Source organism: Natrix helvetica (genome assembly GCF_964273705.1).
Source record: "Natrix helvetica genome assembly, chromosome: 5".
Lineage (NCBI taxonomy): Eukaryota > Metazoa > Chordata > Lepidosauria > Squamata > Natricidae > Natrix > Natrix helvetica.
The window spans coordinates 138,172,291-138,185,930 of record NC_138551.1 but is presented as its reverse complement, the minus strand read 5'-3'; positions in this window follow the sequence as shown (position 1 = coordinate 138,185,930).

Here is a 13,640-nt window from a genome sequence, read left to right as displayed (position 1 = left end):
ACTCTACGCTAGGCACGTTAATTTGGCATTTTTCCTTTTTGAGGCGGAGACCCTTTTCTCTAATTCTGGCCAAAACAGTTCTGACTCTTTTTAATAGTTGCTCCTCGTTTGCAGCTGACACCAAGATGTCGTCAAAATATGGGACGACCCCAGGGATTCCCTGCAAAAGTCGTTCCATGACGCTCTGGAACAGGCCAGGAGCGATGCTTACGCCGAATTGTAACCGGTTGCATTTGAATGCGCCCCTATGCGTCACTATAGTTTGGGCCTCCACCGTGGTGCTATCCACTGGCAGTTGCTGGTACGCCTGTGCCATGTCTAGTTTAGCAAATATTTTCCCTGGCCCCAACGAGTGCAATAGGTGTTGGACTACTGGCACAGGGTACGCGCTTTGTTGTAGAGCGACATTAATTGTGCATTTATAGTCCGTGCAGATACGGACTGACCCATCTGGCTTAACTGGGGTCACAATGGGGGTTTCCCAACGCGCGTGATCCACCGGTTCAAGGATCCCTTGCTCTACGAGTTTATCTATTTCCTTATCAATTTTGGGACGGAGCGCAAAAGGCACTCTTCTTGGTTTGAGTCGGATTGGTGCCACGTTGGGGTCTAAATTGAAAGATATAGGTTTACCCACATATTTACCAAGACCGGGGCTGAACACATCCTCAAACTCCTTAAAAATGTGTTCAGCGCTGCTGTTCTCCACGGCGTTGATTCCGGTGACTTCTAACCCCAGGGCTTCAAACCAATCCAGTCCCAGGAGGCTCTGTAATGGCGCGCTGGCGATGGTCACAGGCAGCTGGGCTACGATGTCCTTGAACTGCACCCGAAACGTGCCTTGACCCACGATGGGGACCCTGTTCCCCTGGTAGTCTCGTAGCAGGATGTCTGGTGTGCGCAGTTGCCGCTTTTTGAGGCTCGGGATTGCCTTTTTCATGGCGGACCATGAAATGATTGTCAGGGACGATCCTGTGTCAACTTCCAGCTCGCAAGGGGAGTCCTCCAGGAGGACCGTGACTTTCAGCTTTTTAGGCCGCTTGGTGCGGACCTACCTATCGTTGTGAGATAGGTTCGCAATTGTTCTCTCTGGGTCAACTCTATCTCGGCATCAGTATCCTGGAGATACTCTCTCTCCGCACTCTGGTAATACGCTCTTTCAGCTCTATGTGTGTAATCTCTCTCGGCAAACTCTCTTGGGTTTCTCTCTGGGCGCCCTTTGTTTTTTCGCCAAGCCCCTGGGTTGGGCTTCTGTTGGCGGTACATAGGAGGCTGCCGTTGTGAGGCAGGGCCTTCGCTCCGGCACACTCTTGCGATGTGCCCAGGTTTGTCGCAATGCGAGCAAACAACGTTTCTGAACTGACAAGTGGACCGGGGGTGGTTCCCTCCGCAGCTTGCACAGGGTGGCAAACGGAATTCGGTTTTACCCACCGGTCTCATGTGACTGCTCCGCATACGGTGACTGTCCTCGACCTTGGGATCATCGACTTCTAGGTCGGTGTCCTCATAGTGAACTCTGGCGTGTCTGGATCCGGACTGGCTTGCGCTGAATCCGTGTTGTATGGTCTCGAAGACTTCTCGTCCACAGTAGCTCAAGAATATGTTCTTCTTACGAGAGTCAGATACTCCCATGTATTCGTTTGCTTCGAGAAAACACTCGAACCTGATCATGTAGGACTCCCAATGGTCGTTCGTTGGGTCGAACGGAGCTGGGGGAGTGTGCATCGCCATCTTGTCTGCGTTTGAATTTGCTGCGCTGAGATGGCTGCCGGAATTCCCGCCGAATTCCTAGGCTGGATCGAATCCTTGTATTCTGGAGGTATCGTCTTCATCCTATCTGTCTCTCAATCCCACCTTCGTCGCCAATGTTAGATTTGGGCAACGAGAGAACAGACTCTGGACAAGTAGTGACTTAACAGCTCTTTATTAGTGATAGTAGTGATCCAGCTTGGTGTGTGGTCTGAGGGTTCCCCTTTTATAGGGATCGGGTACGCCTCTCGACCAATCAGAATGATCCCTAGTTCCCGCCCTAGCGGCGGACCTGAGTGGAGACTTACAGCGATATATGCTAATATCTAACACCCCCCCCCCCAGTCTAGCCTCATCGCTGCCTCGCTCTTCCCACAGGGCGCGCTCTTCCTCCGTTCAAAGGGTTCAGCCCCACCGAGGCTCCCTCTGCCGCCCCCGCAGCCTCTGCTGCCCTTGCCAAAGGACTCCGCAGCCCCGGAGAGGCTCCAGTTCCAGCTCCAAGCCTTTTTTGCTCAGAGTCAAGGAGGAGAAGGGCCGCTCAGGGAATTGGCCGACCAGCCCTTCCTGATGGTCATTCAAAGAGCTCCGTGGTCAGAGGATGCCGCCTTTCTTCTCCATTTGGCCGCCCCTCTGAATCCCTTTTCCTCCAACTGCGACTGCGTCCTCGCTCTTCCCGGGGCTGATTGAGGCTCCCAGGGATTTTGTTGAGCTAGCCCCGATGGGTGGGTTTTGCTCTGCTGCGTAAGGGCTGCGTAATAAGAGGACGTCACAAAGAGACTCCAGACACTTGGGGGCAGCTGATGGGAGGAAAAGAGCATGGGAGGAAAGATGGGGGTGGGGGAGAGAAATCAATACGTGCCCAGAAGCTTCTCATTGATTTGAGCTCTGAAGTTTTGAGTCGGTCGTGCTGAGGCTTCTCCAGTTAAGCCGTTTAAACCCAGCCAGGTAATCTAACTCAACAACCAAGGCAAAATCCCCGGGAGCTTCCATCCTCCCCGGCCAGATCCATCATCCCCGGCCAGATGGAGCTCCGCAGCAGAGTGGAAGAGAGGGGGATCCCGAGGGAGAGCCAGGCTGAGAAGAGGGACGGGAGGAAGGAAGAGCCTCCTGTGAAGGGTGAGCTGAAAGGCCACCACCAAGGGCAGCTCTAGCCTTCCCAGCTTCCTTCTCGCCCTTCAGCTCCTCTGGCTGAGTCCGCAAACGGAGGGATTGGAGTCCAAACAGCGAGGGGGGGGGGGAACCGGAGTCTCTCCGGGGCTGCGGAGTCCTTCGGCTGCGGGGGCGGCAGAGGGAGTCTCGGTGGGGCCAATGGGAAGGAAGAGCGCCCCCTGTGGGAAGGGCGAGGCAGCGAGGCTAGACTAGCAGGGGGTGGAGGAGCGCTCCTAATAGGGGGGAGTTTGGGAACTGCGGGACAGAGCGAAGGGAAAGGAGGAGGCGGGATTTTGAGAAGGGTTGGTGGGGAAGCGAAGGGGAGGCTTTTCTTTGGGGGAAACAGGCTTCCCTGCCGGCTGGCTTTTCCGCAGCGCTCGCCCTGGTCGCCCGTCCAGAGGAGACCCTCCGCATCCCTGCTTAGCCCCAGGAGTCGGGACGCTCCAGGCAGCTGCGCCTCTCTGCTCCCCTCCCTCCTTGCCCAAACATTCAGCTGTCACTCCACTTGCACCCGAAGGTAGCCGGAACCAGCCACGACCACCAACACGCGACCCCCGCCGGCCTTGCAATCATGGCCCCCGCACTGCCAAAACCTCTCGCCTCCCTTTGGAGAGGAGCCATTGGACGCCACCTTCACCTGCAGGCACCCCTTCAACCTCTCACCCACAGAGGACACGCCATGCTCCGCCCCCCAGTCAACTGCCGCCTCCCCCCCTACATTTTCTCCATTCCCCCCAATTCGCGAGTAGGAAAACGTTCATTCTTTTAATAATCTCACCAAACTGCCAGAAACGCTGCAAAGAGCCTGAAGAAAGATCTCTAAATAATGGAGGGAGAGGCGGGAGTGCTGTGGAGGAGGGGGAAGGGCAACTTGGTCTCCCTGTATGACAATTTTGGAAGGAGAGGACCAGGAGGCTTCCACCCTCTCTTCCTTGGGGAGACGGGCAGGGACCCTCATAGAGAGTGGAGTCCCACCAGTCTCCTGGCCTCGTCTTATTCCTGGTCTTCCAAGTGATGGGGGGGGGGGGGGGTTTGCTTCCTCTCCCTCCGGACCCTCACAGCCTCTGGGCGGCGGGGGGGGGGGGGTAAGGGTCACCTGAATGGCCTTGCCTGACCCACCAGACGTGGGAATGGAGGGCTGTGTGTGTGGTGTGTGTGTGTGTGTGTGTGTGTGTGTGTGTGTGTGTTGAATGAGGGATTGGGGTCTTCCTGCTCCTTTTTGAGACCCCCCTGGTACCATAAAACCAAGGCCACGTGATCCCGTGCTGCAGCCTCTTCTCCTAAATCCACTCACCCGACGGTTCCATCCTCTGCTGGTTCTGAGGAGGAGCCGCGAGGGTCCCTGGTCAACCAGGCGAAGCTTTCCTGAGCCCCCAAAGGGACTGGAGGCGGGGACCGTCTGGAAGGGGAGGAATCGGGTCTACCTGAACCTGGAGAAAAGGAAGATTTCTGCCCACCTGGGTCTGGAGAGAGCTCGTCTTTTATACCGACTCCAAGGCAGATGGAACCCCCCTCCCCCAGAGATTGCTGCCTCTCGTTGGGGTGTGAGAGAAGAAGTGCCGAGCCTCCTCCAACAGCTACCCCCTACAACTTCCACATAAGCAGAAGATTGGGCTGGGGGGGGGGGTGTCTGGAAATCCCTCGGCATCAGCCCAACAAACAGTCGGCAAAGTGGCCGAAGGGGGTCGGGGCCCTTGGGCTGCCCACGCACTGAGTACTCAGCGGGCAGCTGCCAAGCAGAAGGGCCGCCGCCCTCGCAGTGCCCGGTCGGAGAAAGATGCGGGGAGCGACTTATGGGGGAGAATAAGGGAAGCCGGGGGTCCTCTGAGATCGTGGGGAGGGGAAGGGGGGAGAGTTCAAATCTGCAACTGTGTTAAAAGCACCGCGGAGGCGGGCAAACGGGGGGGGATTTGACACCCCCTAGAGAAGACTGACTCCCCCTCCCTCCCCCCCCCTTCCGAGAGGTGCAACCTGGCGCAGCCGCTGCTCCTCCCCTCCCCAAAGCGCCGGCAGCCAAGCGCGCAGCCGGCGCTGTTTCTCCCCACCCCGACAGGTCGCAACCTGGAAGGGAGAGAAACGCGGGAGGCTCCCCGGAGCCCCCAGCTGGAGCCCTGCGAGGTCGATCCGCTCCCCTCAAGAAGGGCTTCCCCGCCACCGCCCACTCCGCCCTGCCTGGCTGCGTCCGGCGAGGTGGTGCTGAGCTTGAGCCCCGGGACAGCTCGCCTCTCCGCCGAGGCGCTTCTCCCGCTCAGATCCCGGGACAACCACCTCTCCTGCCCGCCTCCCGGGCTCCCCTGCGGCTCTCCTCGGCGGGGGCGTCCGCAGTCTTTGGGAGACGGAGCCCCGGCTCGGCTCAGGAGGGAAGCGGCGCAGCGCCGGCCGTGGCCTCGATCCCCGCAGCCCGGCTGACAGGAAGCCCCTCCAGGCGCTCTGGCTCCTCTCTTGCCCGCTGCGCTCCCACCAGCCCCAGGCAAGCCAAGGCGGCGGGAGGGCAGGGGGCTCAGGCAGACCGCCTGCCGGGGTGGCCTTGCCCGACCTGGGCGCCAGGGAGCGGGGGGGGGGGGGCAAGGAGTGCCTGGGGAGAGTGCGGGGATCAAAGCCAGCTGCCCAAACGCAGGCAGCTGCTTCAGCAGACCATCGAAGGAAATGCCCAGTATCGCTGCCTGATACCTCTGACTGAACTTTGGAGTAGTTCCCGGCATTTCTGGAATAATGCCAGGTCGTGTTTGAGGCCGGTTGATTTCCAGACAGACTGTGAAAAGGAGGGATTCATCATCCGTTTTTTGATTGGCCCAGCAACTCATTGGGCAACTCCACCGCTCATGCAGGCCATCCCACCCCTGGATGGTCAGCTTCTGCACCCAGGTGCAGGCGATGTTTGGAGACCCAGTGAAAGTCCAAATGGATTTTGGGTTCAAGAATTGCTGTTGTGGATGTCAATGGGGGGAAATAAGAATGGGGGAAGCAGGGATCACTGGCTGAGATGTGTGAAGAGAGCAAAGAAAGGGGAGGGTCCCGTCTAGGGCTGCCTGAAACCCCCTTGAGCTGTAGCCCCCCCCCAATACCAAACGGATCCCCCTTCCCAATTTCTCCCCTCCTCTCTCTGCCAGGAATCCTCCTCCTTCAGGTGAAGCCACAAAGGACTCTTCCCAGAGACCCATGACGCTCAAGCAGGGAGAATTCCCATTGGTGCTGCCGCTGGTTCTGGCCCCTCCCACCTCCAGAGTCTGAGATCAAATCTTCCTTTCCCCAATTCAGAACCGCCGATTCACACGTTTCAGTTCAGAGATGAATGTTTCTCTCATAGGAAGAGGCACTGTGCTGGATGAGAAGAGGGGAGGCGGACCCCATAGCCAGGGAAGACTTGGGGGTCACAGAAACCCCCCAATCCAAAAGCAAGCTACGGAAATCCCTCAGGTAAACCAGGAAGAGGCAGAGAGGATCCTCAGGGATCTAATCCTGCTGGATCCTCTCCCCAGCTTCCACCCACCCACCCCTTCCCGGGGGAATCCTCCGCTGGGCTCTCTCGGGAAAGGCGCCGCTTCACTTCACAGAAGAAAAACGCGATTTTCTTCCTTCAAACACGCGTCTATCCTGCTCAGAACATCTGGACGAAGCAGCCCCATCTAATTTTCCCCCCTCAACCCCGATTGTGCCCGGAGACTGATGACGGTACAGAAGGGAGATTTCCTATTGGTCGCCTGGGGCTTCACCGGATCCTGGGAAAATCCGATTCGCTGGTTGTAGCCTGCATTTCTCTGCACATTCCGCGTTTCTCAGGCATTGCGTCGTCTGAAGGTTCGGCAGCTTGTATCTCCCCAGCCTGATGGTTCCAGCCCCAGAGGAGGAATCTGGAAGGGGTGTGGAGCGTTTGTCTCGGATTTAGGAGGTGGGAGGGCCGGGCCAGAACTAGCGGCAGCACCAATGAGAATTCTCCCTTCTTGAGCGTCATCGGTCTCCGGGCAGAGTCCTTTGGGGCTTCAGCTGAAGGAGGAAAGCCAGTTCTGTGGAGAGACAGAGGCAGGGAAAGTGGGAGGGGGGATCTTGGCCTGAAGAACCTACTGGGGCTTCTTCTCTGCTTGGAACGCTCTCCTGCACTGGGTGAAGTAGAGGGAGACTCTGCCTGGAGACCGATGATGCTGGAGAAGGGAGAATTCCCATTGGTCCTCCTCCTTTCTTGACCCTCCAAATCCCAAAGTTCGAGGAAGCCCCATTGTGGGCTCTGAAGACTTTCTGCGATTCCTTCGCTTTGCATAGAGAGAGAGCCACCGAGGAACTGGACTGCCTGAGCCAAAGAGGTCCATGGGATCTTGAGACAGGTTGTTTTCTTGAGGTGGGGGACACATCCTCAGGAGGGGGTTGGGGGGCAGGCCGAGACAATGCAGCCAGTTGGCCGAGCAGTTCATACAATTAGCAACCCATTTTAGGGAACCCGTGGGAATTGTCTGAATTCCACCCCTACCTGGTTCCATGTTGGGCCAAGTGATACGTCCCTCCCCCCTGCTTATGGGCAGACCAGAGGCATCTGGAGGGTCAGCGTGGATTTTAGACTGACCTCGGTCTGATCCATCAAACCTTTTCTACCTGCTTAAAATGGAATTTGCAAAGTGAGCCGAGTGACAATCAGAAGCCATTCTGAAACCCCAGGCTGACTCCTCATCCACCCACAATCTCTGTGGTTGGAAAGCAGAAGACTTTCCATGGGTGCCTCTTGCTAGAAACCTGGATGTGCCCCCCCCATCCCCATTACTCCCCCTCCCCTTCTTGACCTGGATGAATAGGCGACATTGAACGCAGGGAAAGGCTTTATGGACAAATTATATAGTGGGAAATTAAAGGGCCGGAATAGTGTTAGTTGTTGCTATTTTCATTCTCTGGATGAGGAAGGAAAAAATAAAGTGGGGATTTCTAAAAGGTAGATACTTAAATAATAACAAACCCAAAGTGAAACCTCAGACAGCTGTTCCGGTCGATGCTTTCTGTGAAAGGGGTTTTATCAGGAAATCAAGAAAGAAGGACAGAATAGTGATGGAGAGCAGGTCAATCCCTGCATTCCAGGTCATTCTGCCATTCCAAGGCTTCTCATGGAGATGATCCAACAACACGGTTAGAGCAGGGATCCTACAACTCCCATCTTACCTCTTAGGATCTTACTCTCTCTCTCACATACACAAACTTTTAGTTTCTGTCAGTAGGGACAAGTGCCTCAATTATTTTTCATAAGGTGTCTGGTTCATTGGTAGTTGCTGAATATTATATTCCTCTGAATGATTTTCACAGAGTTCTCTTTAGCAAGATTTATTGGGTTGAATAGGGAGATACAAGAAGTACAGCCATTCAATCATTTCCCATTCTGAAACAAGTAGATTTCATTTTCTTTGGCTCCTGCCTACTATCTAAGTGGAAAGAATATCTCCTTTCAAATAAAAGAAACATTAACAATTCTTCCAATATCATAATGGTGTTATAGCTCATGTTTTTACATTTATTTACCTTCAAATAAAAGCCAAAGGGGCGACTTGGAGCCAACCACCAGAGGACTCCAGTTCTAATCCTCCATTAGGCATGAAAACTTCCTGGGGGACTTTGGGCCAATCACCAGGTGAGTCCTGAGATCCAGTCACACCTTAGTTCTTATTGAATGGGGCTGTGAAAGTTGGAAATATTTTCTCAGATTAATTTGGGATACCAGAATTGGGGATTCCTAGAGTGTGAGATGTCCGAGTGTCCAATATTGTGGTGTGTGATGGAAGAAAGTGAAATTGTGCAAAAATGTCTGTTCCATGTTGAGCAAAGCCATAAGTCTCTGCCTTCTTCTGCTTGTGGGAGAACCAGAGACCTCTGTCTGGTCCCTGTGAATCTTAGACTGACCTTCTTCTGGTCCATCAGATCTTTTCTTACCTCCTTAAAATGAAATTGCAAAGGGATCCTATTCCCAATTGGGAGCCATTCATAGACCTAAACATCGATTACCAACTGATCAGCAATCTGTGTGATGGGGAGCAGAAGAGCTTCCATGGGTGCCTCATCCTAGAAACCTCAAAGTCCCCCACCCCCTAATTCAGCCCCTTCTTGGACCTGGATGGATATTATGCAGCATTGAAGGTTTGTGACCTGGTCAATGATGTGGCTGCCTTTAGATAGGATCTCTCCAACCTCCTTCTCAAGGTCCCCTTTCTCTGGGCATCTTCTCCAGCCCTTCACAAACAAGACAAGCTTGGAAGAGGACCAGAGAAAACGCTTTAGGTAGAAATTGTAGAGTGGGAAATTAAAGGATATGAAAACAGCTATTTTAAATATCTGGTTGAGGAAATTAAAAAAATACAGTGGAAATTTTACACATTTTTTTATTTACTTTGTTTTTATTATTTTGGTGTGAAGTTCATACCAAAATAAAAAGAATCCCAAACTGAAATCCCAGACAGCTGTTCTGCTGAACACTTTCTGCAAAGGAGGTTTTATCAGGAAATCAAGAAAGAATTATATATTCGATTTCCCTCCCTAGCTGACAGCCAGTCAAACATGGCATTTCACGGCTTGCCGACCACTGTTCTAGGAGAAGGGTGAGTGCTAACTGTGTACCAAGATCACGTGAAGTGTTACTACCACTTTATAAGGCCTTGGTAAGGCCACACTTGGAATACTGCATTCAGTTTTGGTTGCCACGATGTAAAAAAGATGTGGAGACTCTAGAAAGAGTGCAAAGAAGGGCAACAAAGATGATTAGGGGACTGGAGACTAAAACATATGAAGAACGGTTGCAGGAACTGGGTATGTCTAGTTTAATGAAAAGAAGGACTAGGGGAGACATGATAGTGTTTCGATATCTCAGGGGTTGCCACAAAAAGAGGGAGTCAAGTTATTCTCCAAGGCACCTGAGGGTAGAACAAGAAACAATGGGTGGAAACTAATCAAGGAGAGAACCAACTTAGAAATGAGGAGAAATTTCCTGACAGAACAATTAATTAGTGGAACAATTTGGCTCCAGAAGTTGTGAATGCTCCAACACTGGAAGTTTTAAAGAAGATTTTGGATAACCATTTGTCTGAAATGGTGTAAGGTTTCCTGCCTAGGCAGGAGGGTTGGACTAGAAGACCTCCAAGGTCCCATCCAACTGTGTTATTCTGTTCTAAACCTATGCATGTGTTTGCTTGATGGCACATAATCATAATTAAAATAAGTGCCATTCATGAAGAATGTGAATCCAAATTTATGGCTGAAACACTATGAACAGTCCATTTGAAATGCAAACTCTTCAAACTGTAAAGACTTGGCTCTGTACAACATACTCTCACAGAAACATATTTTAAGGCTCATTTTGGTCTTCAAATTCAACCTCATGCTCCATGCAAAAATCCAGAATAAAAAATAAACAGCAAATGACTGTATCACCTGTGTTTATTGCATACAAAAGGGATCTTACCACCTCCTCTTGTTGTCAAATTGTTGTTACCATTAGAGAATGTACCCAAGTACCGGAGTTTGAAGATCATTTAGGTGATCATTATTGTATATACCTGATCAAGTATATCTTACTTGTATAGATAACCCATCTCATGCCTTAGCAGCTCAGATGAATATAAGTAGTAACATAGACAGTAATTGCCTAAAAAGAAAACATAGCTACAGAATTCAGTAGAAGCCAAAAAGCTTTTATTTCAAGAAACAGAATTAACAACTGGAAGGACAGAAGGGGAGAAGAGGCTGATGTTTGAGTGGGATATAACGCCCAATCTGTCCTACTAACAATGGCACATTTCTACTTACATTCTATCTATTCACCCATTCAAACTTAGTTACACAAGTAAGATGCCCATAATAAAAATGTATTAAAATATACTCACTCATTAAATATATGCTAAAGAGATGCAGGCAGATGTTCATGGCTACGTTTGTTACTATTCCCTGGTTACACCAGATTCATATGCCAGCGTATACATAAACATACTTCTGGCCAATAAATAAATTCAATCACAAACTAGGTTTAATTTGAGTGGGATATAATGCCCAATCTGTCCTACTAATAATGGCACATTTCTACTTACATTCTATCTATTCACCCATTTAAACTTAGTTACACAAGTAAGATGCCCATAATAAAAATGTATTAAAATATACTCACTCATTAAATATATGCTAAAGAGATGCAGGCAAATGTTCATGGCTAGGTTTGTTACTATTCCCTGGTTACACCAGATTCATATGCCAGCGTATACATAAACATACTTCTGGCCAATAAATAAATTCAATCACAAACTAGGTTTAATTTGAGTGGGATATAATGCCCAATCTGTCCTACTAACAATGGCACATTTCTACTTACATTCTATCTATTCACCCATTTAAACTTAGTTACACAAGTAAGATGCCCATAATAAAAATGTATTAAAATATACTCACTCATTAAATATATGCTAAAGAGATGCAGGCAGATGTTCATGGCTAGGTTTGTTACTATTCCCTGGTTACACCTGATTCATATGCCAGCATATACATAAACATACTTCTGGCCAATAAATAAATTCAATCACAAACTAGGTTTAATTTGAAACACTTATATTTACCTATAGCTTCAACAGAAGTTGTTTTAAAAAATAAATTTAGGAGTGGCACAAGAGTTCATGAGGAGGAGATTTTTAAAATAAACTCCTTCTTTCTCTGCAATGAACCTCTGAAAATGCTGCCTTTTCCCCAATGAGGCACCACTGCAATTTTTGTTAAAGACCTGTTACAGATGGGGGAGGGGAAGAAGGCGAGGGAGGGAGGAAATAAGGAAGGAAGGAAGAAAAAGGAAGGAAGGAAGGAATTCTTTCCTTTTCAGTACCACACTTCTAAAATGCATGTCCCCAGAGCAATTACACATTATCAAAAATATCAGTTGTTATTTTAAAAAATCGATTATAATACAGGAAACAAAAAAGATTGAATATCTAAACAGTTACTTCTTAAAAATTGTCACACTTAATTTGAACACTTGGAGAAAAGAGTTTAGAAGCTTCACTGTTTGACAGGGAACCTGTAAACTAAGGTTACACCTGCAACATTAGTGACTTACTTCAGCATTCAACATTTCTTGGTTCTTGTTTGTGGAGGCATCATACAATCAACTGCTCCAGTACTACTGCAAATATCAATTTATTCTGACAATAACGATGTTTGTGCTGATTTCAGAATAAATGCTACGTTTTCAATAAATGTTTTCCTCCTCATTTTTAAATAGGGTGATAGTGGTAGATACTGATGTTTTAAAAAGTACTTGATTCAAATCCCACCTGCATATGTATTTGTACTGATATATGTACCACATTCACACCCACATGTAGAACAGCAGAGAAATTTAAAAGCCATTTGTGAAAAAGTAAAATTATCTACACTACATTTTTTCATTATCAATGTTATCTTATCAATACCAAATCTGTATAACTAAAGAAGGTTAGTGAAAGTTACATGCTATTAACCTTTTAATGTTTTTGGATAAGAACTCCCATAAATTCTAGCTGGGATGGCAGGAGCAATGATCTGGATCCAGAGTTTATATACACACTTGTGCCAGTTGTTTTGGCATAATCCAACAATATTTTCTGCCAAGACTTAAAATTCTTGACAAATATAAGGGGACATTTGAAGTGCAAGTACTTTTGCAAAGGGAAATATCAAAAAAGCAACATGAACATATTTCAAAAAGAGCACTTTCTGTTTTAGTTTTAGAGCTTTACTTTTTCATCATCTGGTAAAATCTAATCCTAACGTTTCAATTTGCCCAATCATGTGAATCTCGACTTCTTCTCAAGTATTTTTTCCTCCATTTTTTTTAAAAAAAGAATTTCGTAGCACTTGCATTTCTGTCAGTGATGAAACAAAAACATCTTAAATTAGTATATTCCTTAAATTCCACGTATTATAAAGTGGGAATTATTATCTGTGATGGGATAATTTACACACTGAAGAGAAATAGCATTAATGAGATGATAAAAAGTTCTGGAAAGTCCAGGGGAAGATATAGAAGTTACGGTGGCTTTGAATCAGTGGTGGGACTCCAAATCTTTTCCTACTGGTTCTATGAGAGAGCGCTTTGTGTGCATCCGCGCAGCACTCAAAAACTGCCCTCAGTGTCAGCACTGATGAGCTGGGCTATTTTTCGGCTCAGTTGACGCTCAGCAATCTGCTCTGCCGCGTGAATCAGCTGAGCTAAAAAACAAGGGACTGTAGGACAGGGAACAACAGGGGCGGGAGAGCGGCCCAACCGGAGGTGGTATTTGCCGGTTCTTCAAACTACTTGAACTTTCTGCTACTGGTTCACCCAAACCTGTCTGAACCGGCTGAATACCACCTCTGCTTTGAATCCCTGAAACAGCATCCATTATTTTGTATTTGGAGTGAACTATTATGGATTTAAGCATTGGGGAAAAAAGTCAGCCAGAAGCACTGTTTTCGAACTCAGTTGGGTCACAGGAACTTTCTCTGCACTCGATTCTAATTTGCAGTTTTGCTATAATAAAAGCCCCAGATATATTGCTACTGTCTAGACATTTTATCTGAAACAAGTGTCCTTCCTAATCCCAGAGGACTTTTCTATTTTATTTCCAGTAAATCAAAGTCTGTGAAGAGCTTTGGTTCTTACTAAGACATACCCTTCACAGTCCAGTGATTGCCAACAGTGGCAAACCATTGACAGTTCATTTACATATAAGCCATGACTTTCATTGAGTAGTTGGCAAAAAAAAACAAAACAGTGGACATTC